At 40.7% G+C, this 26,780-nt stretch overlaps 1 protein-coding gene across 8 annotated transcripts in view; it reads right to left on the reverse strand.

Annotated features, from left to right (window-relative positions):
• Positions 1-26,780, reverse strand: part of ZMIZ1 (zinc finger MIZ-type containing 1) — a 338,284-nt gene that overhangs the window by 204,017 nt on the left and 107,487 nt on the right. For 7 of the 8 annotated variants that reach the window (XM_071438784.1, XM_071438794.1, XM_071438788.1 and 4 more), the window contains exon 3: positions 17,679-17,761. The exons of the other annotated variant lie outside the window; for it this stretch is intronic. The gene's annotated coding sequence lies outside the window, so the exon portion shown is untranslated. The remainder of the gene's footprint in view (positions 1-17,678; positions 17,762-26,780) is intronic. 8 annotated transcript variants of the gene reach the window in all.

Consider the following 26,780-nt stretch of genomic DNA (forward strand, 5'->3'; position numbering starts at 1 on the left):
AGCAGCAAAGAGAGAGACTCAGGATAGCCCTTCTCCACTCCTGATTTTACACTGTGCAGCTTCAGATAGTATAGAAAAACAATTTAAAGCAAAGATTATCCTTCGGCTCCTGATCTGGCATTGTGTTTATTAAGGACATATAGAAGTGCTGTTATCCCAAGTGACATGTCAGGCAAGCTTAGAACTTAGATTTTGTTCTCCCTCTTCCTTTTTCACTCCCTTGAAAAGGTTTTGGGGAACATGGATTTGTAAGACTACCAAGGAATTTTGTGGCTGAGGAATTTAGAAATTAAGTAGCCCATTGTCTAGATACCATATGTTTTCAGGGAGTGCTTTTAGGGCTCTTTTCTGATCTTTTAACATCTATTTCTGACTATTCTTATCTCAAAATGCTTTATCTTAAGAACCAGAATGGATCTACAGACCAGACTATGGGCTTCCCATCCACAACCAAAGCTCCATGGACAAGGTAGAACAGTAACAGCCACCTTCCCACTTCCATGTTAGGAGTTAGATAGGAGGTACCCACTGAGAATGCAGCTACAGAAAAATTTCAGTGTACACCCTCAGAACTCCACTCTTCAACTCTTCCCAGGTTAGCTTTGCCCCAGAAGTGGCATCCCCTGCATACAGTGTCTATGCAGGAGGCTGCAGAGACTGCTCAAATCCCCACAGGGGCAGAAATGAGGAAAGGTTGGTTCTCACTGACACTTCAATGCTGTTCTTCACATTATGAATCAGGCCTTGCAGAATGGATGGAAAACAGCCTGTGCTGTAAATATCAGTATCGAGTAAGGGTCCTTTTTGTCGTGCCAAGGTAACAATCTCTGCAGGAAAGAAGCTGTGCTTGGGACCTTGAATGTTAAAATAAAGGTATTAATTTTGAAGGGATGAAAAAGTCAATAAAAAACAAATTCAATCATCTTCAAAAGACTTCAGTGCATAGCTCAGAAAACACTGGCAGAAGACAGATGCCTTTACCACAACAGGAGGGCAAATGAAAATACATACTGGAAAGGGGACCTTGCTTTCTTGGAAACTTGACTGTGAGTTCCAGAGGCCTTTGTTGCCATCTAGTCAGAACTTAGCAAGCTTCAGTCCAGCTTGCTACCATTTCAATTTTAAAACACACTCTAGCAGTCTTTCTTTAAAGGTTAAACACAAACAATTTTCAATAGGCAATTTCTGACACTTTGACAAGACTAGTAATGTGCAACATTGTAAAGTCTGGCTAAAGCAGTATTTCCAAGTATTTCCAAGAGTTCAGCTGGTTTTCACTTGTGAAAAGCCTCTCTCAGTTAATTTTTATCCTCTTCTCCCTGAAAGTGAGCAGGTAGCCACCCAAAACACTGCAACTGACACAAAGTGTGTGCACTTCAATAAATTTTACTTCTTTGCCCAATTGATACCACTGAACACTGCTTTTATATAAATATTTGACCATACCATGTTTATTTAAAATATACGTATATAAGCAGGTAGGACTTCAGAGAAACCAACTGCTCTTCCATTCTCTGAATTCCCAAGTGCCTGAATAATGGGTCAACTACATAATTTCTTCTTACTCTCTTTTCCCAGGAGATGGGAGGCATGGTATATACTCATTTTCCACATACTAAAAAAACTCCAACAAATTAAAGATAATATGTGCATACACATGCACAAAATATTCTTTGTTTATTCCTTCAACTATTTTAATTGGTTTTCTTTGGAGTCTCAAAGACACATCTAGATTTACTTTACTTCTGCCAACATGTCTGTACAACATAGCTACTCAAAGTAGCGTGTCTTGTGAGATCAGGGGCTGCTTATGCTTTTACTTAAAACTGCTGACATCAGTATCATGTAAGATGTACAGAAATCAGGACTGATAATTCTGGGGATAGGTACTAGGCTACACTGTAATTTACTGACAGAGTCAGGCTGTCCACAAAGGTAAGGTTTAGATCTGCTCTCTCCCAAATTCTGACAAATGAACTGCAAAACTGATTTGTGATAAAATTACTTCTCCCAGCTATACACACAACAATTTTTCTTTGGTCAATCATCTGTGCCACAACAACATGAACTCTTTTTATGTACGGTGTTTTATAGTTCAAATCTTCTGAACAACCCACTGAGTTAAACTATTCAATTCAAACAAGTTCTCTCACAAATTTTGGCCATGTTACAGCTGGTTCTTCTTGAATGCTCCAACTAAAAGATTCATCATTCATAAACGCACACTGAAGAGGTTACAAATCCATTTCTAATGAAAATTTGGGGGCTGCTTACTTTTTCTATGGGCCATTTCCTTACCCAAGGTGTATGACTGGACACAAAACAAGCACTTACTATGGCTACTACATTGCTGGCAGAGAAAGAACGCTGCCTATTTTTCTTTAATTCCCCTTCTCTCCTTTAAGAAAATATGTCTCAAACCACAATTTCAAAACCTCTTAGGCTAGAATCTGTGGGACTCCCCCAGTCATTAACGCTGTAACAAAGAAGCCCTGCTTATCCGTGTACTTCAGAGAGTATCATGACCCTAAGCCTGATTTTATACTGTGATTTAGTTAATATTTTTGCATTACTCAACAGCTTTTTCCTAGCCAGAGCACATTCTCAAGCACACATACACAACAATGTGTTCTTAATTACTCTGTTGGTGGGAAAGTCTGTCAGGTTTCTTACCTTTTATTTTTAGCCACTTCCAAGTTCTTTTTGTCCGAGTCTGAACTGGGGAGCAGGGAGCATTTATTTCTATTAATCAATCAATGATGGCAGTGGTGGTGCACTCTAGTTTTTCATTCTGACTGCAAAGCAAAATTAAAAGCTGTATTTTGCAAATTTACGCATTATAGATCGTAGCGGCAGCTGGTGGACTGCTGCTGAGCCAGACCGTCTTTCCCCTTCCAGTCCCCTGTGACTGAGAGGGAAGAATTACAGGACAGCACTAGCAGCTGCTGCTGCTGCCCCAGAAGCAGCAAGCCAAGGTCTCTGGAAAAATAATTGGGGAGGCGGGGGAAGGGAAGAAGGGGGACAAAGAAGTTGGGGAGGGGAAGGCATTGCCAAGGCTGGCGGCACAAACAACGCACTGCACCTTGCCCTCTAAACAAACAATTGAGCTGGTTTGGGCTTCCTTCAGGAGACATAAAACTCTTAAGCCATTATGTGACTTGAAAACACTACCAGTTTTTGATAAGGACTGTCACAGAATTAAGAAAGAGTGAGAAAAGGCAATAGTCCTTGCAGTCTGATGCTTGCAGCAGTTTGCTCTCAAATCCTCTAAAAATAAAGCACAGTACAATGAGCAACACCCTTCCTTGCAGCTTCCCAACAGAGTCATTCCACAGAGCACTCTACATTAGCACAGGCACAGCCTACAAGTCAATTCATGGTCTGTCTCCTGTAAAACAGGGGTAACCAAATCCTTTCTCACACACACGTAGTCGTGAAGATAAATAATTCATGACTCCAAGATATCAGCAGTGTGAAAATACTAACAATCATTCATTTTTAGACAGATCTGAAAGTGGAACTAGTGGGAATTGTGCCCATTTTTTAAAAAAAGCCTGCTCAGTGCAAAAATCAGCTTGTTTATGTATTTGGTCACCTAAGCAGTGGCTCAGTGCAAGCAAGCAATGCCCATCTATGCTACTCAGCACACTAAAGCTCATCTCAACAGGGTTGAAAAAGACAAATACACTGACTGACCAAACCACATCTACCCACATCTAAAAATCTGAAGGTCACCCCAAAGCTTTCATGTTTCCCAGTGGATCTCCAGGATTCAGGCTGACCTCTGGGGTCCCACTGAGTGGAACAGCAACATGCCTCACTCCCTGTGAATGAAGAACACCCTTTAGAACAGTGACTTCCAAGAGAGCTGTGAATGCTCATTTTCAAGAGAGATAATCTGTTACACACAGATCACACAGGGCCAGGCATGCATGTCTCACTGCTCCTTCTGCTAAGGGACTTCAATGCAAGATACTACTTGGTCCAGTGGACACTGCTTCATTTTCACAGCAGTGGCAGATTTCCAGATTATTATATAAAATATATTATATATAAAAAAGAGATTATTTGAAGAAAACATTCAGCTATTCCAAAAGAAAAAAGGAAACAAAGACCACTGCCACCACAACAGATGTAGCTTTCTGTGCCTTGTTTAGAAAGACTGATTCAAAAGACATACATTCGTAGTTTAATTCCTGTATGTGAGAATATGCTTAATTTTAAATATATAACTCAGATTTTATACAGAGGACCCTCTTTTTATCCTGTATATTTGGTCATTAAAACAAAGAGGGGAAAAAAACCCAAACAAGAGAAAATATTGAAACTTCGAATTGATCTCATACATATAAGCCAAGAAATACTTAAGGTCAGAAGAAAGTACTGGTGGCTAAAACAGATTGCATTGGTTTTGTTTTGTGTCAGAACCCCTCTCAAGATAAGCCAAGAATGCTGTATACAAAACCAGTACCATTATAAACAGGCACAGCCTTCTCTAAATGTTGGTATTTCACATTCATTTTTGGGAAGCTAAGCTAATGATTGCTATCTGAAGAAGCAGCTTTTGATATAGCATCAATTTCCTGAAGAACATATCAGTTTATTGAGCAGGGGTTTTCAGACTCTTATCTCATTCAATAGTATTATGCCTTACTTTTTAAATTTTTTTTTTAACTATAGTTAAAATACTGAGATGCTAGTAGAAGACACTTCCTCAAAATCTAACAACAGGTATCAGCTGCTGAGACTATCAGGGACTCAATCTGTTTGGAAGTTTTTGAATAAAATTAAATAAATCCTTTCTCCTTGGCATATTAGATCCTACATTGTTTCTAAACACAGAGTATTTAGTCAAAGTACTTGTACACAAGGCTCAGATTAAATCCACTACCATATGAATTTTTAATGCTTATAGGAAAGAAGTTTCAGCAACATTAAACCATTTCTGCTGCTACAAATGCCTCAAAAGTTATGACTTCCAGATGTTACAGTGATGATAAGGATTAGAACACACGTCCACCATTTATGTCAATTTCTAACTGTGTGAGTAAACAGCTGAGGACAAGAAGTGTTAAATTACACAAAAGCCATCACTGTCTTCCTAGCAGTCTTAACCATTTAAGGAACAGGGCAGGTTTTTTCCTCCATAATTCATGAGGAAGGATTTATAGAATGGCTTGGAATATTGCCACAAGAAAACCAAGGCATGTGGCCTCAGAAGTCCCAGCATCACACCCATGGAAATGGAGGATCAATAGAGACCAATAAATAGGGTACAATGACAACCTGCACCAAGGCAGCCCATTTCTTGTAGTCATATCATGTGTCAGCTCTACACTGAAAATATTAGCTACGGCAGGCCTCTTCCTCAGCAGCAGCTCCCTCAATGACATCTCAGACACTCAAATGTGATCTGAAGTTACTCATCTCAGTGACTACACTGTCTCTTTCTCCTCCCTCCTTTTTGACCCAAAGCTATTTTTGAACTTGACCTTCTTTCAGTCTCTCCAGTAAGAAAAAAGCCTTTGATATTTCTCACATTTGGGATCACGATGGAGAGGTAGGCACTATCCACTGTTCTGTGTGCAAGAATGCTTTTTGCTCTCCTTACATCATCTCTTTGTCACTCATTTATTTACCCACAATCCACTTGTTTCAATTATTTAACAGATCACCATACCTGTATCTTTCTTCCCCTCTTGCCTGGGAGGCCTCACAACACAAAAACTTAAGAAAACCATCTACTTCATGAAAATTGATTCAGCAGATGTTTCTCCTTTGCAGTAAGTTACCTTGGTGTAAGTGGTTTTAGACCTATTAAATAGAAACACACACGGAGCTATTTAAGGTATTCTGTCATTCACTTTTCAGGACAGGACTGAGAAGTCTGAAGTTCAAGAACATAAGTTTGTTTCAAAGACAGCGTAGCCTTACCACACACATTTTCATAAGACACTTGAAATTGCAGACTGTGCCCCTACTTCATGTTTCATAAACATACCTACAGCTTCTACACTTGGACAATTACCTCACATTTCATGCAAAGGGCATTAGAAATATGACACCTGGGCTCACACATTTAGCCTGAGGCTTCAGGCAGATAATGCACTTTGTGTGAGTATGTGTGAATGTACGTTGTCCAAAAAAGAATCAACTGCAAGCTTACAAAAGGAAGAAAGCAGACATACTGCTAAGTACAGCCTCTCCATCAGAGACCACTACAGCTACAAATATTCTGGTAGCTTGTATAGTATATTCGTGTGACAAGTAGTAAATTGAGTCTGGATGTATTTACATACAAAATAATAAATTTACCAGCTACAGAAAACAAAGGCAAAACCTTCCCAAAAATGCAGGATGTTATTATTATACCTTATTATTATATTCTTATACCACTATCAAAACTGAATCCACTCCATTGAACTGTTTGCAGAAGTTAAGCTACATTTTGGCAACAAAAAGAGCAAATGTTGTTGATCCCCTGGTTTCATGTATAAACCCAAAATATCAAAGAACCAGGTGGTTATTACTCAAAATGTTTAATAAGACATAATTTGAGACTAATATCTACAGTCCTACACCACACTGTGGATGAAGGGAATAATCATTGAAATGAAACTCTACCACAAACCCTATTTCTAAAACACCTTCAATTCATTATTAAGATTCCTTCTACAAAGAACTGGAAAGTGAACCTGGTGTCAGTTCAACTTTAAATAAACTCTGACAATACTTAAAAATACTCTGACAATACTTAAAAATACTTTGACAATGGCTATTAAAAGGAAAATTCTATTTTTGCCAGACCTATTATTGAGGTTCCCTACTGAGGAACGTAACAAGTTGCTGGCTGATTACTTTATTGTGTAATTACTCAGAACTTATCACATACACATCACCTCATAACATAATGTGGCTTGTCCTACAATCTTCCTATTTTCATGACCAGTCCTTACAAGAAGCTAGAGGCACAGGTTGGTTTGGAGAGTTTCTGGATCAAAACAGTATCTGACAATGCTTCAAACTGATAGTAATCAAAAGAAGTCACAACAGATTCAATGGCCAAGGACAGTGGAGCCTATCCTCCAGATGTTTGCCTTCGTGAGATGGAAGGCAAACATCTGGAAGCTCAACAGGCTTGAGCTGTGTACCACCAGTGAGAGCAGCACGATTATTTCAATTGAGAAAAGCAGACGTTGAGTTATCTAAATTTTAGTGCAAAAAGTGTTCCAGCATCAGCAAATACATTGAAAAAGCAGTACAAGTGGAACAATAACATGGGCATCAGACTTATAGCATCAAAAACTAAAATACCTGGTATACAATATACATAACAAAGATCTATCCTGCTCTGAACTTTATGGTATTGCTCACTGCTGCACCGTGATAAGTAGTACATGTCCCTTACCTAGGAAAGGAAGTCCCAGGAAAAAAAAATAAAAGTCCCGTGCTATTTATTTAACTAAATAGCTGGAATAAAGTTCTCTTCACAAGTTTATAGCCTTATGGCTTCACACATACTTCTTCAAGACCAAAACTTAGTTGTTGTGGCACATTAAAAGGAAAAATGTGACTGAAATCTATTTTTATCTACAAGCTCCTGGAGAGCTAGTATACAGATGTACATTTCTTGTACTTGCATATGTAATCAATATTTTACATTTTCTATTTTTACTGTAAAATGACAGCTCACAGGAATAACTGCTAACTGCACAGATCACTAGAGACACACTCCGGGGAGTTCTTTTTCTATGGACATTTTTCAGGAAAGCCCATTGCCTTTAACTTGAAAAAGAAATGGTTGGACAGAACTGGCTTCCTGATACATATTTTAAAACAAAAGCTGGTGACAACCAAAGCAAAATCAAGATCAAGGGAGAACAGTCCTCAAAATCTAAACCGAAACTTTACCCTCAGTGAGAGTAGTCTATATATATGAAAATAAAAGTTTAGCCTTTTCTGATGAAAAAAAAAAAGGAAGCAGAAGGCATTGAAGTAATTTAAAATACAGTGAATAATGTTTGAAATATTTTGACATATATGAAAGCAGTAGGAACAGAAAACAAGCTATTGTGGGTTAATCCAGTCATGCCTCTAAGTGGGTATTCTGAGCAGAAGACACTTATGTAGGCAGGGTGCAGGAGCCCAGCTATTGTCTGTAGCTTCCTGCCTTCACGCCACAGGCAGGCAGCAGGAGGAACAGGAGCTTCCCCTTCACGAGTGCTCACGGAAGCACCACGGCCGTGTTTAACCTGCCGGTCTGCCTCCCCAGCCCCCTACAGCAGCAGCTCTGCCAGCTAAGGCAGCTCTCCCATGGCCATAGCCAGCACTTCTCCACAAATACCAGTCCTGCCACCACTCCCCAGTAAGATTTTAATGTTATCTTACGTATCTTTTACAGGAAAGACCTGTAAAAATACTGTCCAGTTGTCCAGTATCCTCACCACTCCTTTTCAGTACTACTCTGCAGCAGCCAGGCACACCTCTTGCCCATGAGACTTTTCTAAGAATTTCCCATCATATGGAGTGCAGCAAGAAGAAAACACGTATTATCCTATAACAAATTGGCCCATCTTCTAGATTAGGGAAAACCAAACTCTTCCAACAGGCAAACTGTTGTTGAGGTTCCCCCCTCAACTACTTGGAGCACAGAAAGATCACAGCCATGCACCCCATTCCTATGATGGCCACTCTGTTATCTGAAAAGGTTATGAACCCCTGACCAACCAGCATGTTACCTTGCCATTTCCACCACTGGAAGATAAACATCATTTCAGCTTCACTCGTTGTCAGTGATCCTTTCTTATCACTGTTTTTATTTTTAAAAATGTTCCCACCACCCCAAAAGCTGTAGTTTAAACAAAGTGAAGGAAAGACAAGGGAAAACTGATGTGGTGAAATTTGCTATTAGACAGCTAGGCCACTTGTGTCATGATTATCTGTTTCTTGCAGAAAGAATGATCCAAAGCTACTATTTACATGTTTAAACTAACCCAGCCCAGTTTGTCTCCAGTGGTGCACAGAATAATCATGTGAACTATCTAGATAGCAGATCTGAATGGCAGCAACTTCTGCCAGAGGCAGCAATGAGCTGCTGAGAACACATGCTTTTCACAGCCTAATACTCTCCCTAAATTCAACCAGAGCTGACTGAAGACTACATCTGAAAAGAGGTATCAAAATCATTATGATGGGCCACACACATGAATTTAGAAGGAATTTCTAAAGCACAAAGGGGTTAGAGGCATTCATCTCCCTTAGTATATTCAACCACAAGAGTGCCCCTGCCTCGTAGTGTTAGGGATCTGCTCTGGAAACACCCACCTTGGCGCTCAGAACTTCCCATCATTCTGGACACCTGCTGACACCTGCTACAAAAGCCAAATACTTGAATTCATGCTTATCCATCAGTTGCTGTGATTCATACACAAAACTCCCCAGCCCTCAGTATTTGAGCCATCTGTATCTTTTATTCCCCTTCCCTTCCCCTCAGTGTTTGTTGACCATGCAAGTGGTGCACAGGTGATACACTGGGCTGAGACAGGGGAGGAACACTGGTGACTAACGTGTCATTTATTTTTTTTAAACCCCTAATCTACATATTTGGAGAGGCAAAGAAACAGAGAATATACGATTCACCCTTGACATTCTGCCAGATCACTTCAATCCTGTAAAATGCCCCCTAATGACCTGAATATAATACCATGGTGTTACAGTGTCACTTAAATACTGCAGGGTTCTTCCTCTGGCAGTGCAGTCTGCACACTTAATATGTAATGTACAGGATTATACTGCCACTAAAATATTACTTAGTGCTGATGAAATTTCAAATTAATTCTGGGAGCTAAATCATTATTCAACTCTGCCTTTGCAGAGATACATTCCCCTGGTTGCTTTAATAACAGTGATTGTAGAACTAGAAGGTTGTTACTGTCTCTTCAAGGCTTGTTTAAAAGGAAAAGTGGCCTCTAAACTGTCAAGCAAGTTCATGCAGTGATGCATGGATGTCTGCAACTAAAAAAATAATCTGAACAAAAAATGGGCTCAAATATTAAGAGAGCTCATAGCAATGTGGCTCATGAATAATTTCATTATTTAACAATAAGTTAAGAGACTTAGCCCAGTTTTCTCTCTATATATATACACACACACACATACATACTCCCATGTTCCCATCCACCACCACCCTCCTCCACAGACAGAAGATTCCATAATAATTGAGGGGACATATTCTTGATGAAGTAAATGACACAGCTGCTGGTAACTGATGAAACTGATCTTTGCCAGTTGAGGATGTGGTTTTCAAGTCATTCTGAGCTCTAGCTTTTCAAACCTAAATAAACAAACTTGAACTTTTTACAGCTCTGGGTTTCTTCTTCCTGAATAATTCCCGTTACTAGTGAGTATCCTGTACTTTTAGGTAACTACAGCACTTGAACACTAAGATGGGCCAATCCTTGACACTGCACTAGAGCCAGTGTACACAATAACTTGCTAACATACGAAGTAAGGGAAGATGAAAAACAGTGGATGGGCTAATCATAAAAGCAAGTTTCTATCCTCTGAATGTTTGCCCATTTTTTAACATTGTGTTTAGATTTGTTTCTGTTTCTCAGTTAAAATACCAGGCTGCTCACTTCTACAATGAGGTTTCTTAAATTCAGGAAGTGTTCCCAAGCTATACTGGAAAAAAAACCCAAACCAAAACCCCCACAAAACCAGTGGTAAATGAGGAACAACACAGGGCCAAGCAGGCTGAAAACAACTTGTGGCAGTGAGTCTAAATTAGGCTAAAATAATCAAACTTTCTCCTTATTAAGCTGTTACCTACTTCCTCATTCGTTAATATTGTCGTTGTTTACACTTGCAGCCAGGCCAAAGATTTGCCCCTCCCTCCAAATATAATTTCCTGCTATTGACAGACATGTTCAAGTGCTGGATGTGTGTATGTCTACATGGCATACTGCAGGCAGAGGCGAGCCTTCTTGGCCACCATCCAAGCCAGCTGTAAATGAGCCAGCTCCAAACTGGAAGCTGTGTAAGCACAATTAGCACAGCAGTAAGCCTGATCTAACACATCCTGCCAAGAGACCGAGCTTATTAGCTTGAGCCCAACACAATGCACACGATGGATATGGGGCTTCTGCTTTGGCTCCACACAGAACGTGGGCAGCTGAAGTACATCAAGCTTCTATGTGCCCACAAGACATGGTCTAAGTACATCTTCTCTTGGAGCATACCCTCTGCTGCAAGGACCATCATTCCCCTCTGCATCAACTCCCAAAACACTCTGAGTGCTGTGAGCAGATGGAGGGAACAGGGATCTCCAAGTGAGAACTTCTGAGGAAAAAGCCACCAGGCAGGTGTTTAGGCACCAGGCACCAAAAAGGCCAAAGGGAAAGGTGAGGGAAAGGCAGAGCAAAGCACTGCAAGACTCTACAAACTGATAAAGAGCACTACACTTCTGGATTCTATCAGGTCCAGAGCAAGAATGACCAAAAACCATTACCATACTGTAGATGTTAAATGGGCTCTGCACAGGTGCTCCTACCAACAAAGAATTCACTATTTTTGGTGGACATTTAAACAGTCCAAAAGAGGAATGTGAGAGAAGGAAATCTGTTATCAGACTGGAACCCAAGAAACCAGTGCTCCCCTGGTGCCATGGATTTTATTAAAGGACTAGTGACAGTCTAGCTGTTGGCAGTAGTAGGCTGAGAAACTTATAAATTCAGAGCAAAATGAGACAAAAATCAAAGGGTAGCAATGAAAATCATCGGGGGGGGAAATAAAAGGCATATTTTAAGAAGGGTGCCTGAAGAGACTGGGAATGTTTACATTTAAAAGGGCAGTAATAAAATGGTCATTGCTGAACTATATTTAGCAGAAACCAACCTATACAAGTCAGTCAGCTTCTGCCCACCCATTAAGAGAGCACACGGGCAAGCAGAAATTCCATTGAAGTGCCCCAATCAAAGGCGACAAAGAAAACACCTTATTCAACACATAATTATTTTGTTGCATTCTGTGTCAACAGACTGTTCTGCAGCAAACACTCAGGATCTTTGGAAGGTGGTGTTCATGCCTGTTTTCTTTTCCCTCCCACTCCACTGTAAAAGAGTATTTTTAGCTTTCAGTTTGAGCTTTCTGATGTATGGGACAGGTATAAGCAAGAGAGAGAAGAGACCCCACAAGGTGTGGCAGACAAACTCCTCCACACATTCAGATTATGCAGATTAACTAGGTTTATTTTGACTTCTGAGATTTTTAGATTACATTGTGTATATGGAGGTTTTCCATGATTTGCTAACTTAAAATATTTTCTTTGAAAAGGCTTAGTTTTATCTGGGGTGAAGACTACACATCCTCAGCAGACTCAAGCAGCTTGTATACTTGTCCCTGACCCTTGCCTGATCATCAGTTTGGGCTAAACACCTGCTGGAATTTCACACAGAATTTCTCACACTCTAGTAACACAGATCTCAGACATAGCTATCTTCATGATTCAAGGCAGCATTTGAATCACTGATACCTGCTTCAGAGGAGTGTTTTTCTTCCCTTCTCCCTATCCTTTCATAAGCTTCTAAAAACATGACCAAATCAAACCAAATTAATCACACCAGGTTAAGAGACACAGACAAAAGAAAAACTAAGAGCTGAAATTACACTTGCACTGCTCTTTTGTCTTGAGAAGGAAATAATTTTCTCTCTGTTTTCTCACTTGAAGGCCTGAAAAAGAAAGCTGTGCTGTCAGAAATATCAAGGCCTAATGAAATGTCTGAAAAACCAGTCATACCTTCAACTTACTAACTTCAAGAACGTGAAATAGAGGAATGTATTTAAATACTATTTGGTATGAAACACTTAGAAATAACACAACAGTATGATTACTGCAGGTTAATTTAGCCTTATTTAGATTTTTCAGTCATTTAAAAATACATATATAATCATCAACCATTGTTCAGACAGCGACAACTGTTCTGAAACAGGATCTCAATTTACACACGCATCTAATATATCTAAAATATACAGTATACATATGTACAGGATAGAAAAGTCAAATAACCATTCAGTCCCTTTACTTACACATCCTTCCAGTGAAAAGATAAAATCTTGGCTCATAAATCAGCTGAACTAATATACCCTAAAAGAACACATTTCTAATAGAAGAAAACAGCGAGGAGATAAACATGATTAAGGGAAAAGGGAGGGTAGAGAAGTAAAGTATTTGCCAGTTAGCTCTGAATACTTTTGTATTGAACAAAAATAAATACTCAATCTGCTTATTATTTCTTTTGGAAATACTTTTTTTGCAGAGAGGCATGCAAGTTAGCATCCTTTATAAGGCCATAAGAATCTTGTACACACCACCATAAAGTAGCTAGTACAGAATACAGCAATCTCCCATGCAGTGACATGATAAACAGAATCCCTGAATACTGATTTAGTCTCCCTTCAAAGCAATACTTATTTTTAAAAAAAAAGTAAAAAAGGAAAAGAATCAGAAGCCATCTGCAAAGGAAGTACCTCAGACTAAAAGACCTGTCTACTCACTATGTGTACATTGCTTTTTGTTTGGACAAAGTAAAACCAGGAGAGAATGCAATGTGTCTGCAGAAGGTTCTTCTATTTTTAACTAATACTGTCCTGTCAGTATCAATTCTCCAGATAGCAAATCCTTCATTAAAAATATAATTTACTGTCAAAGGCCATTAGGAACACAGAGCTTTTGAGAACAAGTTTCAACCATGACACCCATTGGCCTGCCTAAACAAAAGTTTCCTTAGGAAGGCTTGGGAATCCTCAGATGGGAAGGGTCAAAGCCAAAGGATATAGTATCATTACAAAATTACAAAAAATCTTTGCACTGTCTCATACAGGCAAAGTGACAAACCAGTGAAATATCCTAAGGAACAAGACAGAACTTTGGAACTTTTCACCTGAAACTTGGGGCGCTACAGCATTTTACTAAAAAGTACAATACTGAAGACAACTTAAGCAAGAAGTTACCAACATTTTACTCAGCTATACATATTTTTATGCGTCCACCTGGGGAAAAAACCCCACATATACAAGCAGATAAACTCAAATTAAAACACAGCTTGCCTTTGGAGTCATGTCTTACTTTTAAAAAAGATGACTTCTATATACCAGAGCATTTATATTTAAGCCAATATTTTAAACTATGTTTTTCCCTACAAATTACAGTACAAGAGTTTCTGAACAACTTCTTAGCTTCATCCTATTCCCTTCTCATTCAACTGCTCTACTAGAGACCAGTAGAGCAGGAGTCAGACAGTGTGACAATCTGTGGCAATTAGACATCACAAAACTTAGAGAAACAAAATGTACGATGTACTTCATTAATGTAGATTATTCTAGACATTTCAACACTAGGAGAATGTAATTCAATAATTAGTCACACTTTAAAAGAGAACTCAAAGTTCAGTAGGGGACAGGAAAAAGGAGTGAAGAAGCCCTGTCAAAAGTGCAGAATTCAAGCCCTTGCTCAATTCCAAATCTACCCCTGCTCCTCCTCAGAGTGCCAGTTTGGGGCCTGAAGTTGGGAAAAAAAAAAACAACTCTACTGCTTCATACTTAAAAGGGAAGCTCAAAAGATAAACTATGCTGACTTTCTGTAACTTCTGATGCAATAAATAGTCTGATTCAGCAACAAGCCTCTCTTGATATGGTTATACACCTCCCACTGACCGTGGCCTGAGCAGCCTCATGGAATACACAGGCTCATTGCTGGGAGATTTTTCACAAAGGCAATCTGGAACAAGCAGTTCCTAGCTCTGGCCACTTGTTACCAGCTCCTGTTGCACTGCCTTCACCCCACCCCTCCTGGGACAGCTTCATGGTGCTGCACAGAGGGACTTGGTTAAGTTAAAAATAGTCCATTCATCCTCCCTCTCCCTCCCTATTTTTGCCAGGTTATTTTTAAAACAGATACATTCTTTGCTCTTGTTCAACAGGCAGCTTGGCTGGAAGGGGAAGGGAGGAGGAGAAGCTGCAGCTCTGCCAGCCCAGGCTGTAAGAGGGACTGCAGAGTCCCTTCAGCCCACCTTGCCACTAAGACATCACATATCCATGGCATTACAGACACACAGAGGTCCTCATAATCCCAATTTAAGCTGGTGTTTGCAAAGTCTGAGAAGGAGCACGTACTATTCCTACAGTTAGATGGAAGAGGTTTGCATAATCTTATCCCTCATATCCCAGGAGCCAGAACTAATTCTGTGCTTTTCTGATTTGACTTGGGGATTCTACGCCACCACAGCAGGACTTAGGAAATGGCTCTTCACTGTAACCTTGTCTGAGCGCTCATCTTTTGTTTGCATTACTCTGCCTTGCAAGATGACAGCTATCAAGTCAGATTACTGAATGCCACTCACAGTGACACATGCCAAAAGTAAACCATTAAGACCATCTAAATAAGAGCCAGGCTTAATATGTAGGTTGCCAGGTATTACATCTGTAAGAAATCATTCTAGACAAGTTGAGCAATTCAAAAATTATCAAATATTTTAACTTAGTTCTTAAAATTCACTGGAATAATCAAATAAAAACTCTTCCTGAATTCCTAAAAGAACCCTGCATTTCAAGTGCAAAGAATTTAGGCTGTCAGAAAAAAAAAAGGGGGGGAAGGGGGAAATACAGCATTTTTTTTGAAAATCCTCCTAACCCCCACTGTTTTTTCTGTGTGTTTATGAAGCCTCCGGAAATACCATGGCAAACATTCCAGCTCTACAGCAGCGAGGTCACATGACCCAAAGGCACAGCAAGGAACTTCTCTCCCAAGTTCCCTTACGGTAGAGAAAAGTGATCTTTATTTTGGAAAACAAGGATCCAAGTCTAGGGAAATCTTCAGGAAATTTTCAAGAGTACAGCTTTTTTTGGTGGGGTTTGGTGTTGCATTTCCTTTTGTTATTTATTTGCTGCATTTCTAGGCCTGCACATACTATTTTTATTATCTAAGACAAGCATCTTAGACCTATATTCAGGGACCATTAAATACAGTATACCATTTAAGACACCACTAAAAACTACTTGTAATCTTTTAAGTAAAAACTACTTGTAAGTATTTGTTCTCTAAATCTTCTATTAGAGTTAAAATCAGTACTGCTGTATTTCTTAATACAGCCATGATCTTTTCCTGGCAAAGAGTATGGCACTTAAAACCTCTCTCGCTTCTTGTCTTTCAGGATTATTTCAGCTAGCACTATTAATGAAAGGATTTATGCAAATAAGCTTTGCTAAACATTATGAAAAAAAATAACTCAAAATCTGAACCTGAATCACAACCTTGCATTTTTACAAACAATCACGTGTACATACTTGGAAATAACTGAAATGTAGAAGTATTGATGAATTATAAATTAATAAGTGAGTATCAGAAATTTGTGGTTGTCTGAAAACAACACAGAAGAAAGCATGGGGAAGGAACACAGTCCTGCAGTAGAAATGCACAGCAAATGGCAGGCACTCACCACTAACTTGCTTTGTAACCATGTCAAAAATGCTTCTAATTATCAGCGGTAAAAGAGGGATGGCATTTCTGCTGGAAGCAAGTTTTACACTTGAGTCTTTCTTCTCCCTTCTTTTTCAGCCTATAAATATTAGTCTTACACATTTTTCTCCCATACAGCTCTTGAAAAGGTTGAGTTTTTCAAGGCTGAGAGCAGATAGAAACGTTCATCAAGAAATGCCTTGAGGTCAACTGTCTGTAACTCATCAAAGTGCAGCACTGAAAATATGGATGGTGGATTATATGAGCATGGTAAAGCAGATTAAAAAAAAAAAAATCTATGTTCTGATCATCAGTAACATTTTTTCTGTTTGGAAATGGGTTCAGTTATGCACCCCCAGTGGTGATGGTCACAGGGTACTGACTTTTTCAGGTGCATTCAAAACAAATACAGATGCATGGAAGTGGCTTTAGTGCTATTTCCCAACATATAGAAATCCCACTGGGATTTGACAAGGATCAAAAATGGAGAAGACCCACACAGCACTGTAAGGAGAAGCAGCTGGTCCACAAGAAAATGATGATGTAGGTCAAATTCTAGAGAAGCACTGAACTACACTGAAAAGGCAGAGATGAGCTTACCTATGGCTTTATAAAGTATTTAAAAACATCTAAAAAAAACCCCACAAGCAAAGGAAAAGCAGCAACAGAATAAGTCTGCAAAGATTATTTTTCTTAAGTGAAGAAGGAAACAGATACCCTTGAGTGCCCACTCCGTGCTTTTTTAAAAATTCTGTACAACAGCTAGACATAAGATATTGAACATATTATTGAAACTACTGCTCACTTCTACTCAGGGATTTCTGCTTAGTTTATTATAAATGCACATTTATTGGCAGCAAGTAGAACATATTATTGCTCTGTTTTATAGCTGGAATGGTGCACACACAGAGTAATTTGTTTGTATTCCCTATCAGGATCAATACTGTACCGGGGATAGCCTGAGGAATGTTTATGCTGAGGGCTTTGCTTGCAGTGTTTTGTTGTTGCAATCAATTGACCAAACAGAGCTGCTTCTTAAAACAACAAATAAACTATGATAGTGACCAGATCAGCTATTCAAGCATCAAACACGACAGAGTGTCTGGAAAAAGAATGAAGGCCCACAAGTGTTTTTACTGCTGGATGACACACACAGCTTTCCTACCTGAGTATTTCCCACCGGCCTTTCTTCCTCTCAGTAGCTGGGGACTGTTTCCTCAACACCCTCACATAACAAGATCCATTTTCCTGCAATAAAAATACAGACACATCATGCTTCCATTCTCCTGCAGAACACAGCAGCATTTGAATCAGCTCAGTGAAAAGACCTGAAATGAATTAAGAGCATTTAGGAGTCCAACAACCAAGCCAGGATGATCAGATCTGGGCTGGGGTTCTAGCCCAGCTTTTACCACCCCCAAGCTTTTGAGACTCACTCAGCAGTTTAAGTATTACAGGTTTTCATGCTTGTAACAATGAAATAAGGAAAAGATAATGAGAATTCTGTTGAGGTTTATATCAAAATTTCCTGAGCCAAATGGTAATTTTTTTTCAGTTAAAGGTCATGCTGAAGTCTCTTTTATTCTCTTTATAAAGGGTACTCACTGACTACTGTGAGCTAAGTGCCATTAAAAAAGATAAAACAACCCCCAAACACTACTTTAAAAAATACACCAAAATACCTCAGAACCACCATCCTCTCTGCAGCAAAACAAAACAAGTTTGTGGATTACACTGGCACAGCACTGCAACTTCTAGGAAATGTTTTTTTAATTATAAAGAAAGATTGCAAAGCAAGACAGGGGAATGTTTATGGGTAGTCTGTATTTTGTTACATGCTGTTTCAGCAGGCAGACAAGGTGTCCTTACAGCATGATACTACCAAGCTCCAAAACTCAGCAAATATTGAGAAAAGGAACACTGACTACATTTTGCCTCTCTTTTGACTGACTTCCAAATAACTTCCGTACAAAAAAAAATCCCATTAAACATGAAAAAGCACATACTGCTGGGGAAAAAAAACAAAAAAAACACCACCAACAAAAAAATACCAACCAAAACACAACACAGCAAGCCCCACACAATTTGCAACCAGTCCAACCTCCCCAACTACCAGCTGTGAGAGCAGATACTTTCACAACAACTCAAATTATGCAAAAGTAACAGGTGACTTTAAAAAAAGGCAGAGGAAAAACCCTAAGTTATTTGTAATAACTTGTTACTTGCATTCAATGTTTGTTCTGCAGCCATATTTATCCTTTTCACTGGTAATTCACCAAGAATAAAAACATGACTGAAAACCTTTTTAGAAACAGTCATCCCACCCCAACACATCGAGTGTCACCAAGGGACTGTCTGCTTCATACAGAGACACTGCTGGTTTTCTTGTCTCACAAAGGGCAATTTTAGAGAAATTAGATATTGACAAGCACCCTGGGTGAACGTTTGGCTTTAAGGCCTCATTGAACTGTGAATGTTTTCACCCAGAACAGGTTTATTCTCTTCCAGAAGTTTTCCCCAGTGCTTTTCTTCTGCTTATGCAAGGTAGGAATATCACTTGAATTGATTGAAATTTAGTATTTGTTAACATGACTTTCTCAGCCAACGCAGACTGGACTTTAATGAAGTTGCAGTTAGTTATTTTAGTTTGTTTCTCCAAAGGAAAAGCTTTTTTTTCTGCCTGTCCCAAGATCTGGTTACCATTCCAGGTGTAACTGGATTGGACTTTTGTCAGATCAGGCTACAGCATTTACCTGGACACTGGAATTTTGCCTCTCCCTCCTCTCTCCTGGAGTCTTAAACACTGCATTTATGCAGCTCCATGGTTAGCTGGAATGGGGCAACTAATTTCCTTCAGCAAGTTGTCTCAAACAGCTCTGCCAACACAACACAGGGAGCAGGCCCAAGACAGGAGTGATCAGCCGTCGTGGCAGAGGGTAGAAACAGAGGCTGTTTGAGCCAGCTTGAACTGCATTGCTGCAGCACACAAACACAAAGCCTTGCTCCTTCCTCTGTGCTTTATTCTGCCCATCTGTAAAACCGGCACCACAATTCCTACTTTGTTTTATAGAGCACCTCTTAAAATGAAAGGGCTAGCCATTAACATTTCTGTGAATTCACATTACTGACCACCCACCCCTTTCATAAACCAGGTCCAAGCTGGTTCTAAGGACACTGGCACTGTCCCCACCAGCATCTGCTCCCTGGTTTCCCCGCACAACCTGCTCAGGGCTTGTACAATGTCCCCCCCACCGCTCCAGCCTGTTCCGTGCCCCCACGCCAGCCCCAGCTCTGCCAACACACTTCACAGGGTCCTGCTGGGAACAGCAATCAGCTTCTAAAAATAAAATTAGCTTCTTAAAGCCTGGTCGCTTCTCTCCTCCTGTTTCTAGAAAGATCCCCAAAACTGTCTCGCTGGCAAAGTTCAGGGGTTAGCGGGCTACACCTGAGAATGAGAATAGATAGTAGAGAAGAAGCGTCAGCTGGAAAGCCCTTACACCTGGCTTGCCTCAGCCACCCTTTCCAGGTGTGTTTGAAGCCCTGCTGTGGCACCGTAACTCGATGCTGCACAATTCCCAGCCTTGGCCACATCCATAGCTGGGGCACGGCCCGTTCTGCCGCTGCAGGAGCGGACTGCGGGAAGCACCGAGCCCGGCCAGGGAGCCGGGCCAGGAGGGGAACCCGCAGCGCTCCAGCCGGGAGGGCTTCCTGCTCTTCCAGATCCAGCAGGGGGAGCACAAAAACGCACAGGCTTTTTGGCCATAAATGATTTTTTGGCTACGAACCGCTGTATCGCAATGCTGGACACTCTGCGTTAGGCTATTCCTACAGAAATGTTTATGGCGTGCATGACAAGTGCACCACGGGCAGAACTCCGGCTCCAAGCAGATCACACCGCAAAAATCAACTCGGTGGAGGAGCCGACCAGGACCAGGAGAGGCCAGGAAGGCTGCAGAAGCCGGCGGCAGGAAGGAGAGCCTGCACAGCAGAGCTGCCAACGCCAGCAATTTTAGCCTGTCCCCTGCAGCACTAGGAATTTTTCCTAAAGACAGCTCTCCGAAGTCTCATCATCACATAAAAATTTCAGCTTTCAGCTCTTTGCTTGTTTTTTTTTAAGCGATATATTTATCTCTAGGCTTCCAAAGTTGAAAACCAAAGCTGTAAAAATAAACCCCAAAGATTTAAACAACAGCAAAAGCGATAAAAGAATCCCTCAAATCTGTTGTCTGTACATCATGGGCAAAAGAATCTCAACTCTGGGAATTCCACATAATTTTCCTTTATTTACAATTAACAACAAACTGTTAATTACTGTTTCAGAAATTGAGGAGGGGAAAAAAAGGAGACTATGTTCAGCAACCACTGAGGGGACCTCTCTTCCTGCAGCTTCCCCTTCCCAAGGGTCAGCCTCACCCGAAGACCTTTCCTCGCCCAGCTCCCCCGGTTTGTGCCGGGCCGGACCCCCAGCCCTGCCCCTGCCTCAGCACGTTCAGCCGCAGGGTGCGTCCGCGGCGCCTTCTCTGCCTGCTCCTCCTCCTCCTCACGTGTCCTTGGCCTACTCCTTGCCTCTTCATTCCATTTCCCCTGTCCCAGGCTGCACTCCTCCTCCCCAGGTCCCAGCTTCCCCAGGGATGCCCTTGCTTTGGGTGACCCTCACTGTGCTCTGGGGCAGACACGATCCCTCAGGGACCCTCCTGAAGGGCAGCCCAGACAATGCCCCCACCCCTGGAGCCCCTGCTCCTAAACCCACCAATTTTGGCCCAATATACTACACAGCTTCAACATCTTTTCTTATAAAATGGTGCTCTTTTTCTCAGTGATTTTGCTAAAATTAATGGAAGTGGTATATATATATGAAGGGAAACACCCAGAGCAACCTGTGCATTACAAGCCTTAAAATTAAAGCATATAAAAATACTCTAAGTGTGAACTGGAGGAAATCCAATAGGCAAGTATCAAGGAGTTCATCTTTAAACTTCCTAATCTCAGCTGTATCACTGCAAGGGACTTAGGTCAAGCACCAAGAACTTTCCCTGCTTTCTCATCATATCCTGGTCCCAGCTGGTGGCCATCAGATTTTAGAGACAAGTTCATAACAGATCTCTCTGGACCATCACAGATAGTCCTGGAATCCTGCTTCTTGTCCTCAGCCTTACCCTCTGCGGAAAGCAAGAGCGAACCCAGGGTATCTCACTGTCTGTACCTCAGCACTTACCTCTGCTGGGCTTAAATAACTGTAAATAAATCAATCTCTAAAAGTAACCAAGTGTAAACCCTTCAGTTTCCATACACAAAATATCACTTGGACTCCACATACCCAGACAAAAATGAAGAGATAGCAAATAGAAAACACTCAAACAGAAATTTTTGAAAAACAAAAATACTGCTAAGATAAACAGTTAAAGAATGTTGTACAATCCTCCTATAGAAATGCATAAGGCAGGTGCATTTTAGGGTATTTTCCTACTTGCACAAATTATTTTGAAGTTCCAGCATTATTCTCCTTGAACTGTAGAATATGTTCAAACTCAAAATTCCTGTAAAACCACAGTATGTCAGCAATCCCAACTTCTCATTTATCCACAGCTGTAACTGGGTCACAAGTGAAGAACACAAAGTGCTGCTCTTCCTAAATAAGCTTACTGGTCAGCAAGCGTACTTCTGCTATGTGAAAACATTAACAAACTTTACAGAGAGTTTAACTATTACATGCAGTCCTTATTAGGTATCATAGCTTTCTATCAGGACGTTTTAGAAACTTGGGCTTTCTTGAAATTATAAAGTAACTCAAAATCAACTGTGAGTGTATGTCTGACAAGCATCAGATGCCATCCACACTGACCAAGAAACAGCCTGCTAGTTTAATAAGAGAAAAGCAAAAACTGTTGTTAAACTAAGTAATGCAAAATAGGTGAGGGTTTTGGAGAGGGAAGATGAGAGACAGACAGAGCGGCCGTGAGAGGTTGAGAACGAGAATGTCCGTGCAGGTTGGTGTATTCCTTCCTGGGCAGAGACAGAACAAGGGAGGAAAGTAAAGCTGGGAAGATCTGTGTGAGGGGAAGCAGGACTGCAGCTTCAGACAAATTTCAGCTTTGCCTACACTTAGACTTGGTCCTCAGTAATCCTTATTAAAACAAGAACCAAAAACCACTCAAATACATCACATCAAAATGCAGCAGCCACATGGCTGTAAAATACAGACACTTATCTGATGAACAGACAGGATGCACACTCCTTCCAAACACAAGTAGCAGAAAGTCACAGAAAGGGCCAGGCTGCACTGGGACCTGCTGTGTGCCTCACCTGGCAGCACCCAATACATCCCCTCCTGCCTGGGGAGCCCTAGAGCAGCCTCCTGCCTTCACCCCAGCAGGGCTCCTCGTGCCCTGCAGAGCCCCAGGAGAAGCCTGGGCCAGCACTCCTGTGCTACACCATTGCCTCCTGACATCTTTTGTTCCCAAAATAGAAGAAGCAGGTTCTCATAGGGGGCTGCTGCATTGAGCAGTGCAGCCACTCAGACACTCGGTCAAACCGGTGGCTCCCGTATCACATCATTACTGCAACCAGTCCTCCAGGGAGATTTCTCAAGCTCACCCTGTTAGGCAGAATGCTACAAGGGCACAGCTAAGTATGAAAGAATCACAGTAATAAGTATGTAAATTTTGCTTGTGTTTTTTCTCATTTTCTTTCTCACCAGTGTATAGAAGCAAAAGTTTTGTTTATTTAGTCATAATTTTCTCAATTAGTTTTCCCAGTTTAAAACCCCAAACAACTACTTTTACTTTTTTCTCTGCATAAACAGAAAGCAAGCTTTCTCAAACTTGTATTTCACATTATTTCAAAAAAATAAAACAAAACTGAAATGCACATTTTCTCAGCTGCAGAAAGCCAAGAATTTGCAATTTCCTTATTTTGAGATGGAAAGGAAAGGTCCAGGTTGTTGCCATACTCTATGCATTTAAGGCCTAACAGCAGCTGTTTGCACTATCATGATCTCCAGTTTAGAACAACAATAACAACAAAACCCTTTTCTTCTCCCAAGTTGTTCTCCAAAAATCTAATTACTGAAAGAACCACTTTTCCAATCCTGCTCTTTTCTTAAGGCTGCATCTAAGATGGGTCCAGTGCACCTAAAAACAGGGCATGAGTAGGCCAAGATTGCTGTAGTCCATGTCTCTGCTCTCTTGTCACAGCCCTGGAAACCCTGAAGTCCCTTTGGCTGTGCTGCACCCTACCTCCCTCCCAGCCTCACACCCCAGATTTAAGGGGCTGCGCAGGAGTGAATAGAATAGATCAGGGGTTTAAGCAGGAACAGGGAAATAGGACTAGGAGGACAGGCATTTCAGCATATTTTTGTGAAGCCATAATCTGATGGAGGTGGCACTGGCCCAAGCTGAAATAAGAAAATTTGGTGTGGCTGCCCACTGCAAGGCAGGCCAGGCAGCTCCTTCTAGAGCACCTGCTCCAGGCCAACAGCACCCAGCCAGCTACAGTCAGAGTCAGCCTGGGGCTGGAGGGCCCAAACCTACCGAGGTTTGCAACTCGCTATCATTTCACAAGTGGCTGTGGCAGTCACGGCTCCTCCCGGCCCAGCGGGCAGCAGCACATTAGACTGCATCTGTTTGTGGCAGAGGACTGAGCTGCCAACTCACAGGCACAGGATAACAAGCACTATTAATCTTGGCTTAAACGGAACCATTGTTCTGGAGATTGGACATCTCTTGTAAAATCCCATTATTAGTGACCATTTGCCATCTATTTCCGTAGAAACTTTTTTAGTGTGCTTTGTTCTATTTTAGAAAAAATTCTCCCCTTCCCTTTTCCTTAAGTTCTATTGTACTTACAGAGCCTTAAACAATAATCCACTCAAGCACAACCATGGAAGTGGCTTGAAGGAACAAAAGCTGCTTCTGGCATAGCCAGTGCATCTGACTCTCCCGGCATACAGCTGCCTGTACAGCCTCTGCAGATTTGCAGGACACCAGCAGCTACAGATCTCCCTCTGCTCCTCCTGTGTGTTGGATACAAAATAAACAGTAAACACGAGAAGTCTGCTCAAATTATACTTGCAGCATCAGCTAAGTGTGCAGGTGAGTCACAAGCAAGTTCTGCAGCCTATCTTGCTAAAGGAATAGGGAGAAGACTGACCTTAAAAGAAAGCAGTAGGCATGAGTAAGACAAATTAAAAAAAAAAAATCTAACTCCAAGGAGACAAGGTAGTGGAACCAAAGTGTCTCAGGCTCTGTTAAAGAAGATTATTGCCACATCTAGCAGTTAGTACCCACCCAAGTAGAGTGCCATCAACCTAATTCTCAAACGAGACTAGCAGAACAGTGAGACAGGATTAGACATGCTTGTTTTTAACCATTCTTTGCTCTCTCTGGTGTATTACTATCAGCACAGCATTGACATCAAAATTACTACCCTTCAAAATGTGCAGAGCACATTTTTTAATTTTACATGTAGCAGTTATGTCATCTGGGGTTATTTATTTTTTAATATAAAGTGGTATAACATACTTAATCTGTTTTGAGAAAAGAACAAATTGATTTAGTGAGCAGTTCAAGGCTCTCCCTGGAGACACTCAGCCACACTCAGAAATCTGGATAGAAGTTGAGACTTTGCTAAAGTCATTTTAATTGTAGGTCATAAGAAATGTCAAGATATAAACCACCAAGGAATACTAAAAATTAAGCCATCATCTCTGAGAGTAACAAATGTCTTATATTTGGCAGTAGAATAATTTCTAAATCTTTACAGCATTACTACTTAAGGACAGTAGCAGAGCAAAGGGCTTAGAATTACACACAACATGTGTGCATTATTTTTGCTGGGGGGGCAGAACCCAAAACCTGCATGAAGCAAAAAAATACTGGAGTGAAGGAAACTTACACCACCACCAATAAAAATGTAGTGGTTTATCTTTTTCACTTTGTTTCACTGCATCTTGTTTCACTAATCTTCTGTTAATAAACAAGTCTTAGTGTCTTTTGGTCTGAAAATGTTCCTCCCTATGCAGTATGGAACAGAGTTGTGTACACAGCAACACATATGTGCAAAAACGGAGCACCAAATAGAGGAAAGTTGGTTTTTAAGAAAACTTTAAAAACAAACAAAGAGAAACCTCTTGGTAGCCTTAGACCATTTCTAGAGCTTTATGCCTAGGTTTTACAAGCAAAAACCTCTTCATTTTTTTTCTTAGCTAAAAAGTTCTTCTTAAACGGTGTTTTCCTATAGAAGTTACACCCCAACTTCTGCATTTTTGACCTGGATCCCTCATTTACTGAAACCCTTTTACAGAACTTAGCTGAAATCCCCCAAATTTTCCTTTGCCCACTTACCTCAAACAACAGTGATAAGACAGCTCTAACCTTAACAGATCAAAGTGAAAAACCCTCCAAGTTTAACCTTCTTAAAACAGAGGAGGTTAAAAATTAAGTGCATTTTCAACACCAAAGAACAGTATCTGAGAGCTCTTACTAAAAATATCTAAAGAAAACATATATAAACCATTTCGTTCTCCCACATTCTCCAATGTCAAAGTTAAAAGGTCAGCAAATTAAAATAAGAAGCAGGTTTTTTTACCATCTCTGCCTAATAACCTCTTAAACATGATGAACATACACATTTCCTTTCCTGCCCTTCCTTCCACTCATGGGAGTGGAGATGAGAAGGCTATTTCCCTGATTTTAGTTAAATCATAATGGAACTCGCCAGTGAACAGCAATTTGAACAGAAAGCAGTTCAAGTGATGTGAAGACCCATATTAAGGAAAACAAGCTCAGTATGTGGAAGGAAAAAAAAGTAATTTAACATCCTATATTGCTGCCAGTCAACTTAATTATGAACATCTGTTTTGTTTGGTTTAGCCACTGCCCCTAGCAGGTGTGCCAAGACTTATGGGTGAAATGCCATTTCTCTAAATGCAAAGGTAGGCATTTCACAGAAGTTTAAATCTATCCTCTGCCAAGTCCATTTTCTTGAGTGTTTTCACATCAGCTCACTGAATACCCTAACCACCCTCCTTCTGTAACCCTGAACATCATGTATATCCAACCCCATGTCTGCACAGGGTGCAATTGCCTGCTTTGCCTGCTTGAGTGGTGCTGTCATGGCAGGGAAGTGAAGGGCAGGAAAGCTGCAACACTATGACCCAAATAAGATGCAGGCAAACACAATTTTAGACATCCAAGCCTTTAATGCAAATTAATGTCATAGCAATGAAAGCTCCAAAAGGAATAATTGCACAGATGTCTCAGAGGAAGAG

The sequence above is a fragment of the Agelaius tricolor genome, unplaced genomic scaffold (genome assembly GCF_023055355.1).
Source record: "Agelaius tricolor isolate 1412-34295 unplaced genomic scaffold, bAgeTri1.0.p SCAF_13, whole genome shotgun sequence".
NCBI lineage: Eukaryota > Metazoa > Chordata > Aves > Passeriformes > Icteridae > Agelaius > Agelaius tricolor.